Raw genomic sequence first — 11,817 nt, 5'->3', positions numbered from 1 at the left:
CATTTTTGTCTCCTGTTAGAAACAGAACCAGAGTTATTTAATTGTGTTAACTTTCGCGTATCATTAAATGTTGTCAACATTCACTTATCTCTTACTAAAAGTTCTATTTGAAGTAATTTGCTTACAAGAGTGTCTACAAATATACTTAAGCAAGAGCTGTAACACGATTTACATCCCTGTAATTCCCTTGACCTTGGCACTTGTGATATGTTGAAGAGTTAAAATTCGATCACTTTGATTTTACGTCCCATGCAGTCAGTAAATAAACTTAGACAACCTATTCCATAATTAACTAAATATTGGAGATTTTGAATAATATTCATTAGGGAAAAGTCATTACTCTATCTTATTGAAAAAATTTATAACTAACGAAGGATGGATACTATAATTATCACTGGACAATTAATTGACACATATTTTATAAAACCTTCACTGACGTAAGTTATGAACATATAAATGAATATTTTTATTAAGGTGAAATGTTTCTACTCCCATAATCTGTAATATTAAGCATGCAATTAAAACTTTTCTTTTACCTAACCCCCTCTTCCCAAATATTGAATTTGAAAACGTCAAAACCAGTATTTGATTTTGATATATAGCATCACAAATACCACAAATGCCACAGAAAGATAATAAATTATACTAGATAATTAAAAGACTGTACCATTTTTGATAAATGTTCATCAACTTGTAGATTAATAAGCACTGGTGGCCAAATATAATTTGATATAATGGTATATAAACTGAAGGAATTTGGGAGGTACATCAGACCTTGACCATGTTGACGAACAAAAAATGTGATCGAAAGTAGCAATGGAGGGATATGGGAAGTTGACAACGTTTATAAACTTCCTATACTGCGCTTTAGAGTGTTATCATTTATCATGCTCACATTGAAATATATAATTCAGGAGTAGGCATTGGTGTTATTCTCGGTAAATAGAGGGTGGTCCTGCAGATGCACAATTTTTGTTGATCTATCTTATCAGAGTTTGATTTATAATTTTTCTCTGACAGGTTCTAGTGAGTAAGTAACGTAAATGCATCGACCCCTTTATGTAGTGAATAATATACAAAACAAAAGTTTATTTTGTATTTCATATGAGTGTAATGAAGTTACTAGTACGTTTATGTTATTAACAAGATTGTAAAGAGAGGTGTAAAATCCAATATACATAAATATTACATTGGGATATAAAGGAAACAATTATTGTACATTGCTTAGCATCATTAAAAGGGTAAAATACAATAGTTTGTTGAGGTTATATGATGATACAAAAACAATTATGTCAGGTCTTGAGGGAAAAAATAATACTGATGCGATATAGGATTTTAAAATTTCTTCTTTGTGTGTATGCGCTAAGTGTACGTAGATATAATTAATTGAAATAAGATCATATTGTGTCTCAAACTTAACATCAACGCTTACAACAATAATTAAAATTAAAACAGTGGATATAAATTCTTGAATAGGAACATGTTATCTTGATAAAAGATTGATTTTTTGTCAGTGGAACAGGGATGATATCATTCATTGGTTGGAAAGTGTTAGTAAATTCTCTGGTTAGTAGTCATTTTGAAAATTATTTTTTCCATTACTATCACAGATTTTATCATTTCTAAAAAAAATCGTCAAGTAATCCTTGTTAGTATGCCAGGAATTGGCGGAAACATTCAAAATGTTGGAATTGCCCCTTCGCATACATTATCCAATGGTTTTAACAGTCATTAATAATCTTTGGAGTACATGTACCTAACGTGCATTTTCATGTATAACTGACATAAACTGATTGAATTAAAAATAAAGTTTAAAAGAATCGAAATACACGCAGCATTATTGATTTTCAGAGTTCCCGCCCAATGACAATTGTGACAACCACGTATAAAACAAATTGTCTCTCTTTTAGAAAATTTACATTCATTAAGATTGTAATTATAAATTAATGCACTTACATATACCTTTCAAAAAGACGTTAATTCAAAGAAAAAAAATCAGAATCTTCCGTCAACCTGATAAATACATAGGCCTCATGGCGGGCTGTCACCGGTGTTAATAGGGAAGGCTTACTAGCTCATTCTGAGCACCCGATCCAACCTCTTAAAATTCCATTGGTCTGTGATTTCCTTTGTTCACAGATTTTTTATTGCTTAAAGATGTTTTTAAATTATATTTTTCTGAGATCAATCAATTTTTCGGTATCTTTACCATTTGCTATTTGTTTTATTGTTTGCTTTCTTAAATTGTCATAATGTTGTCTGAACAGAAATGACGGAGATTTAACCTTCATTTCACTCCCCAATATACTTTTTTTCATTTCTATTTTGTTATAATTATTTTCTTTACTTGCGATTTTGCTTTCCTGATGGCTTTCTATAATATATATGTGTTAAAAATAATTTCAGTAGAATTTAAAGTATTAAACGGTTAGTATTTCGCTTTTGCCTAGCTTTTTTTTCAAAATTTATAAGAAGTACAATGAAACATATTGCTGTAATTTTTCTATGGGTTTTCTTTTTAATAGGCAGTTTTAGTGGTTAAACAATCGAGTATTAGTCTACACAAGGTTTAAAAATATTTTGTAAAGGATAATGCATGAAGTCTTTTATTTGATAAAATATTATTCATGGTATATTTGCAAAGTTTATGCATTAATAGTTCAGATGGGTGAACTAGACTCGACAGTAAATGGATTTAAATACGAAAACAAAATGTCTATTGGTTGAAAAATATCCTTCCTCCCATCATATTCTTAGAACAGTAATTTAGCATTTGAGGTCTGTTTTCTTCTCACATTTTTTTTTCTGAATACAATTCTATGTAATGTCTTTTTTACCTGAGCTCACAAGTGTTTTATTATGCTTTGTTAGCTTAAACCCCTTGACATGCCATAATATGACAATGAAAATGATGTTAGAACATATGTGTCAAATATCTGTAAAGGCAATTATTACAATAAAACCAACAAACTCATTTCTTTTATATTTCTTAGTAATTTGGGTAATGATATGTTTTAGAGACAAGAAAGTCTTAGAGAATAACATAAAACTTGTTTGTTGGTCTCTTGAGAAAACTCAATGAATATTTCTGCCATTTGTGAAAGTATATGGGTAATAGCTGCATGTCTTTTGTCTCAATTTCTCTCAGAACAATCATCTTAAAATTTCTTTTAAAAAAGTGTTCAGCAGCAATTTTTCAAGATTAAGTTAATAAAATTTAGATAAACTCCACATGAAAAAGACATTGGTTTACAGCAAAATAATGGATCACATATAACAGAAATATGAATATGATATAAATGACATTCAAAGAATTCCTCGTAAGATTGCACTTACAACGGTATGGTAGTGGAATGGAGGTAGTGTTGTGTATCTAAGAAAGCATTTAGTAAATTGATAGGTAATGAATGTCAAACGCTCTCTTCTTTTAAAAGTTTTGTTTAGACCTCCCAAGGCTTCTCCTATCAATCATAATTGGAAAAACGTGATTAAATTAATTTCACCTTAATTTAGTTTACCTCAAAGCGGAGCGGAGAGCTGTTCTTCTTCTAGCAATTGGATTGGGGAAATTGAATTCGAAAAAAAGAAATACATGTTTTCTCTCACATTATGTATTTAACAACAACAAGATATAAAATTTACTTTACGATTACCCGGTATCTTAATATCATTTACTTTTCTTTTGCATTTCAAAGTATTCATTGTTTTACGTTCATGGTGTCAATAAATTATGTCAGGTACTTATTTGACATTTTTTTTTCACAATTTATATTTATTACACTTATTCAACATGTTTGCAATAGGAATAAATCGTCAAAACCCCAAAATAATTGCTCCACAAAAAAATACCCCACTATACATTATAAGAGAGAAAGGTAATCAACTCCGGTTTGTTTACGTTGTACCCTCACTGGTCTTTCTGGGTTTAAAAACATATATTTATTTCATTTTCACATAAAATGTTGGTCCACACTGTCTCTACATATATTTCTGTCTCAGTCCATGCTATCGGATTGACTCTGCATCTCGTAAGAATCCTACAATTTCTCCTTAAAATGCATTCCAGTCAGAACGGTGAAATTTCCTTAGGCAAACGCAACGGAAGTGCCTATTACCTATTATGATAACACCTGAGAGTGATTATTACTTCAGGCAAAAACTCTCTCGGACGTTATCGTAATAAGTGAAACATTCTCTATGCACTTCCGTTGCGTTTACCTAAGGAAATTTCAAACAAACCGGAGTTTGAAAAAAAAAGTCAAATAAGCCCCGGGGTTGAATATCGGGGGGGGGGGGGGGGGGGGTTCCTGTCCACAAGTACCTTTGGCTTCTCGTAATGTTACGCATGAAATCTACTCTCATTGAAAATTAAGGTTTGCAGAGAAAAAAAAAATTTGCTCATTATTATTTTAACTTTGCTTTTAGACACGCGTGTAATTAGTTCTGGAATTTTGACAGATTAATCCAGCAAAGCAGAATGATTTTATCTTATGAAATGCAGGATTTGATTTAGTCATCGTCTTTCCTTGACATTCATTTTCCAGATTGACATGAATTGGAATATTTAACTTTATCTATTCATCGGAGATTAGGAGATCAAGTTTTCCTACGACTCTTGAAATCCGTTGCATTGGGCATTGACTATTCTCCTGTATATTAGCTGAACTATTATTCAAATACTTCTATATGAGAAGAGAAAAACACTTGCTGTAGTTTTTACTTTTAAAATAAGCAATTAACAATATATATTTGCATTTATATGTATATGTCGACTTGATATATATCTCAATGCACGTGTTTGAAGTGTAAAAGACATCATACGTACAGTCTACCATAACTGTTTCAAATTTGTATGTTTTACTGACTGATTAAAAAAGATTAAGTCCAATTAACAACATTATATTGATGAATAATTCAGAATAATGCAAGGTCTTGGGTTGTCTTCTTGTCTTTCTAACTGGCTTCTTTCGGGTATTTTCAACATTTTTAACGCTTTTAAAAAATTATTGTGTGCTAAACACTGACTAGTAATAAGGAAATGTATTGAGTCTTCAAAGCTTTTATGCGGCCTTTAATATTAATATTACTGTACAGTTTTGAGTAAATCATTGCAGACATAGACTAGCTCTTTGCAAAATGGATGTGAAAATACAATAAATATAGTTAAAACACTGTAGGTTAGAATATTGACGCAGAGATATGCACTATTGTTTTAACCTATGTGACATAAATCTTACCTCCAGGTTTGTTATTCGTTCAATGTCTTTGAAGTTCACTTCCCCTCATTTGTTTATTTCTCAATAAAAATCTATATTATGTAGTTTTTAACGGAGTCCACTTATGTTTACTGTGCAGAGTAAACACGAAACCCTTGATAAGCCATAAAATATCAATTAAAATACTGCTTGAACATTTGTGTCAAATATCTGTATACATGAAAATATTACAGTACAGCTAACAAACGCATTTCTTTTATTGCAATTTAAACACTTTGGTAATGACAGCGGTGTATTTTCATTTACACGACAAAGAAATCTCGGTAAGTATCAACATAAAATTCGTCTGTTTTTAAAATCTCGTAAAAAATTTCAACAAAATCATATTTTGTCATTTATGCAGTAATCCAGAAATACGCATCTTCTAGACAAAATTACGCATTTCTTAAATCAATAATTAACGAATATTAGAAAAAAATGTGTTGGAAGTGAAAAGTACGGAAGCCCGTTAGTGCCAACCTGTATATATAAAGGAAAAGCGATATATAAAAGCAAACCTCTATATATAAAGAAAATGCGATATATAAAAAGAAAACCTCGATATATATAAAGAAAACCTCGATATATATAAAGAAAACCTCGATATATATAAAGGAAATGCGATATATATAAACAAAACTTCGATATATATATAAAGAGAAAAATTTCACTACCTCTTTTAATGACCTACATTACATCGCCAACATATGATAAGCAGCTCCCGAATGTTTTGATTTCAATCAGTTGGTGTGGCTGTTTCAATTCAGCGTGTTGTGTTTCCTTCCTTTGTGTATCTTGATAATTATGACAATTAAAACTAAAGCTTAAACATTCTGTTCTCCTTACATTTCAGACGTGTTGGGCAGAATTACACCAATGAGTGACTTTTCGGCTTAAAATGTATATTACATAGCACTAAATGTTGGGAGTCTTTTTCAATCGAAATATAATTCGGTGCAAAAATACAAATGTGTTTTATCATTTTTTATAAGTTCTTAACGTTTTACTATGTTTTTACATGATGTAGATTTTCAAATCGATTTAATTACGATATGGGACAAAAATCCGCAGTTTAATTATGTAAATGTGCATGTACTGACTCGTTTCTTTTTATCTATTAACAAATATTTTATTTTTTCACACCAAAAGACCCTTAAATTATTACATATACAGTAAAAGTACATGTCACTTTCTTCCCTCATATTCAAATGAAGTGGGTACCTTCATCTCTCCCCTCTCTCCTATTCCGATTCTTTTTTTCTTTTTTCAATCAATGGGCGTACTCGTAAATTATTTTTATAATGAATTTAAATAAATTTGAATTAGGGTATTAAAAAAGTTTCCCCACGTTTAACATTATATTTTCATAATTCTCGATTGTGAAACCAAAGTTAGTAAGTTTGGTCAAAAAAAAAAAGAAGGTAGGTTGTAAAAAAACGAAGTTAATCAAAATACATGTAAAGCCAATAAAACACAGAAAATACGATACATATGTTACATTAAAAGTTTAAATCTAAAGTTTAAACTTATCTGTAACTATCTAGATAAGTTTAAACTTTAGATTTAAACTTTTAATGTAACGCATATACTTAATTATGAATGCATTTAATTAAATGCTCTTCTTCTCAATTAAGTGCATTATTTTAAGTAATGTTGATATATGCATGTACAAACAAATAAACACTATTAAATAGCAACATTTTTCCGACTCTGGGAAAGTTCTGAGTACTGTATAACTGATTCCCCCCTGCCAGGAGTTAATCTGTATATAATCTTGATGGACAAACAACACAGTGGAAATTTTCTCTTTATATATATCGCATTTCTCTTTATATATATCGAGGTTTTGTTTATATATATCGCTTTTCTCTTTTTATATATCGAGGTTTTGTTTACATATATCATTTCCATTTCCTTTATATATATCGCATTTCCTTTATATATATCCAGGTTTTGTTTATATACATTGTATTTCCTTTATATATCGAGGTTTGTTTTTATATATTGCATTTCCTTTATATATAGAGATTGGCACTAATGGGCTTCCGTAGAAAAGAAAAAAAAATTACCTTAAAAATCAAAACAAATGAAAACCTATATAATCGTACAAAATGTATCTCAAGCATCTCTTTTGCTTAACACGAAATGATCGTAATAAGTAAACAAAAAGCAAACACCATGTTCATGTCACAGGGTTACATCTTTTAATTAGTGATTAAGAAATTGAAGAGTAAAGATTATTTTCCATGTTCAAAAAGTCGATAGGATTAGCAAATCAAAATGTATCAGAAACGGTATTATCTTCAATTTATATGTATTCTTAGCAAAAAAAGAAATCTGAACATAGATGTCATTTTCCCTAAAATGTTAATTATTCTTGAATTTGGTAGTTTGACTAAACATGACAAATCTCTATTACACTGAATCCCGAAATCTCTACGGTTGTGCTGCCGTAGATCTGTAGCGTTATGGTTTTATATACATGTATTTGTCTTTGACCATAACGCTACAGATCCCGTAATGCAAAAAAGATGCAATTTACGGCGCAATATTTTTTGAACACTTTGGGGGAGAATTTCTCCACTTTCTAGCATTGGTCAATCAACTACCTTTCGCTCCCTAATTCTAGACACATTCTGTAGCCAATATGTATATTTTATCCACCTCCCAACCATTTATAGTTGTCTGTAAAGACAATAAACTCGCTTGAAGTGAATTTTCAGCAATCTAACAAATAGTTTTAACCAAGCGAGTTTATCAATTGTAGAGAGAACTAGAAAGGGTTGGAGGATGGATAAAATATACAGATTAGTTAAATAATGTGCCTAGAATTAGGGAGTGGAATGTAGTTGATTGACCAATGTTGGAAACTGGAGAAATCCTCCCCAAAAGTGCGCAAAAAATATTGCGCCGTAAATTGCACCTTTTTTGCATTACGGGATCTGTAGCGTTATGGTCAAAGACATATAATATATAAAACCATAACTCTACAGATCTGCAGCTATGGTTGTGCAAAAAAGATGTCGAGAAATTGATTTATATAAATATGTAATATTTTTTCTCCATATTATTCAATGCAAAAATTTGATTCCTCGCTGTGACCCGACTCTATCCCAGAAGTCGCTATTTGAACGATTTAAAATCTATGCACTCTCCTTAAGCTTACATTATACGATTCCCTCCTACGTACTCCTCTGGTCCAGTAAATGGTTCTTTTAGAAAAAAATTTTGAGGATCCAATCCTCCATTGAGGTCCCATGTCCTATCGATGCAATGATTTGAATCTACACTTATTTAGGTGCTTTCCATATATTATAAGGCAACTTTTTTTTCATTTTCTTGATTATCCCCTCTAGGAAGGGATTTTAGTCCTCCGTTTAATAAGAAAATCGAAGACGTTTTAATAAACTGGTAGAATTTGCTCAGTGGTTTTAATTTTGACAGGAAGTCAAAAATGTGACTTAGAGTTAGGGTAAGCGTTCGTTCAAGAGTTTGGGCGGGGTAAGATTTAAAGGATTAGGGTTAGTGTAGACAGACGTACGCGGAAAACAGATTATCAAAAAGGTCACTTGAGTTTTTAGCTCTAAGGATTTAAACTTGTGACACATATACATTTGCAAAGTTTGCCAATAACATATCGAGTATTACCAGTCTTGTTGTGGTATGTGTATGTTATCAACTTTTATAATTTCCAATCTGCAGTTGTCAAAACAATGGAAATGATTTGACATTCATTTTACTCGGTTTTATGTTTAAATGTGCATGTTGCGAAATCAGAACACGTTGTAATTTATACATTATACCACACTTAGTTACAAACAGTTCTGAAGTTTGGTCTCTGTTTAACAGCACATAGAACACTTAATAAAACTGTAATCTTAACAATGCTGTTATTGAAATAAACAAGAATTAAGCTCTCCCACTTAATTACACTATTTACCGGTATCAAGGTTGTCCTCCTCGGCTTATATGTCAAATGGAGTTCAACTTCTCTTAATCAGATTCACCACCCTATTGTAGCTTAGTACAGCGCCAGTGCTTGGTGATCGGAAGGTTGTGGCTGCCTTAGCAACCAGGCTGCAAAAAAGTTCATTCAACAAAAAATTGCTAGAAACTGTTCTTTCGACTAGGTCTTAAATTACAGTCGCAAGTCTTTTGGATAAAACCTGTTCAAGTCCGGGACCCGTGTCAAAGCAGGTGTTTGTGCCATATAGCAGCCTAACACAATTGCAAAGTAAAGGTCTACATTTCATCTATCGTTCATATCCAGTGACATTCATTAGAAGGAAAATAATCTTGCGAGGGATTTATACCTAACAAATACAATAAATCATCCATTGTAAACTAGATTTACCTCTGCACTGGTATTTCTTACGGTATTAATTGTCTCCTTAACGCCGCGTTTCTCGATAACATTGATTGAAGGAGCATGACCTCTACCCGTCTTCTCTTTTTGAATTTGATTTGAACATATTTTATTATGTAAAATACATAAATGGATTGGGCAGCAGGCATAGCCTATATAAGCCCTCTCCATAGGTACAAGGTTAATTAATACATATATAGTAACAGGTTTATATATGACCAATAAGTTATATATAACTGACACAAATTTGAATGGATTAAAGGGGAAAGAAAAATACATGAGTGAAAAGAGAAAAAGAAAAAAAATCAAAACAAAACAAAACAAAAAAAAAAACACAACAACAAATGAATACCGGTTTGTAAATGTGGAAATGGAAGGAAAAAAAATGAGAACTACAGCAATTTATAAACATACAATAAATGTGTATTTAATTTAGGACATAAACTGGAATAAATATTTCATAGTTACACTTCATTTATGAAACCTTTTGGTTTGTGATATATATTTGTGAACACAATCAAATAATTTCATATTATTTGCATATGAAATATTACTATCACCAAATAATAAAAGATTAAGGGAAATAGGAATAGGATTTTGCAGGTCTATACTAGATATACAATTAAAAAGAGTGTTTCTTTGCTCAACATAACATGGGCATTCAAAGAAACAAGAGGTCCAAGGGCCACATCGCTCACCTGAGCACATCTACTAGGACTAGGAAAAAGCACATATTAGATCAAAACTGAAAGTTTACTGGGGGGGGGGGCTTGAATTTTAACCCTCCTGGGTGTCATGATTTGAACAATGTACAATCTACACTACCAGAGGATGATTCCCTATATATTACTAAGCATGGCTTTAAAGTACTTGAAAAGAAGATTTTAAAAGGTTTCCCTATATATCCTTATGTACAACTTTGGTCAGCCATTTTGGGCCCAAAACTAGCCCCAGAGGTCATAATTTGAACAAGCTTGAATTTTCACTAACTGAGGATGATTCCACATAAATTTCGTCTTTCCTGGCCCAAAGGTTCTTGAGAAGAAGATTTTTAAAGTTTTTCCTATATATTCCTATGTAAAACTTTGGTCAGCCATTTTGGCTCTATCCTAGCCCCAGGGGTCATGATTTAAACAAACTTGAATCTACACTACCTGAGGATAATTTCATATTTCCTTTCCTCATATTGATTCTTAAGAAGAAGATTTTTAAAGATTTTTTCTATATCTTCCAATGTAAAACTTGGGTCGGCCATTTTGGCCCCACCCTAGCCCCGGGGGTCATGATTTGAACAAACTTGAATCCACACTACCTGAGGATAATTTCATTTAAGTTTCATATTTCCTTTCTCAGTGATTCTTAAGAAGAAGATTTTAAAAGATTTTTCCTATATATTCCTATGTAAAACTTTGGTTGGCCATTTTGGCCCCACCCTAGCCCCGTGGGTCATGATTTGAACAAACTTGAATCCACACTACCCGAGGATGATTCCACATGAGTTTCATCTTTCCTGGCAAAGTGGTTCTTGAGAAGATGAAGATTTTAAAAGATTTGTTCTATGCATTTCTATGTAACTTTTTTTTGGCCCCACCCTAGCCCCTGGGGTCATGATTTGAACAAACTTCTACACTACCTGAGGATGATTCCACATGAGTTTCATTTTTCCAATTCCAGTGGTTCTTGAGAAGAAGATTTTTAAAAGATTTTTCCTACATATTCCTATGTAAAACTTTGGTCGGCCATTTTGGCCCCACCCTAGCCCCAGGGGTCATGATTTGAACAAACTTGAATCTACACTACCTGAGGATGATTCCACATGAGTTTCATCTTTCCTGGCCCAGTGGTTCTTAAGAAGAAGATTTTTAAAGATTTTTCCTATATATTCCTTTGTAAAACTTTGGTCGGCCATTTTGGCCCCACCCTAGCCCCAGGGGTCATGATTTGAACAAATTTGAATCTACACTACCTGAGGATAATTCCACATGAGTTTCATCTTTCCTGGCCCAGTGGTTCTTGAGAAGAAGATTTTTTAAAAATGCTATTAATTTTTCACTAATTCATGATTATCTCCCCTTGGAAGAGGGCGTGGCCCTTCATTTGAACAATCTTGAATCCCCTTCACCCAAGGATACTTTGTGCCAAGTTTGGTTGAAATTGGCCCAGTGGTTCTTGAGAAGAAGATGAAAATGTGAAAAG

The sequence above is a fragment of the Saccostrea cucullata genome, unplaced genomic scaffold (genome assembly GCF_032062105.1).
Source record: "Saccostrea cucullata isolate Sc308-1 unplaced genomic scaffold, CSIRO_AGI_Scuc_v1 ctg269, whole genome shotgun sequence".
In the NCBI taxonomy this organism is placed as follows: domain Eukaryota; kingdom Metazoa; phylum Mollusca; class Bivalvia; order Ostreida; family Ostreidae; genus Saccostrea; species Saccostrea cuccullata.
The sequence above is the reverse complement of the archived record's forward strand: the minus strand, read 5'-3'. Positions refer to the sequence as shown.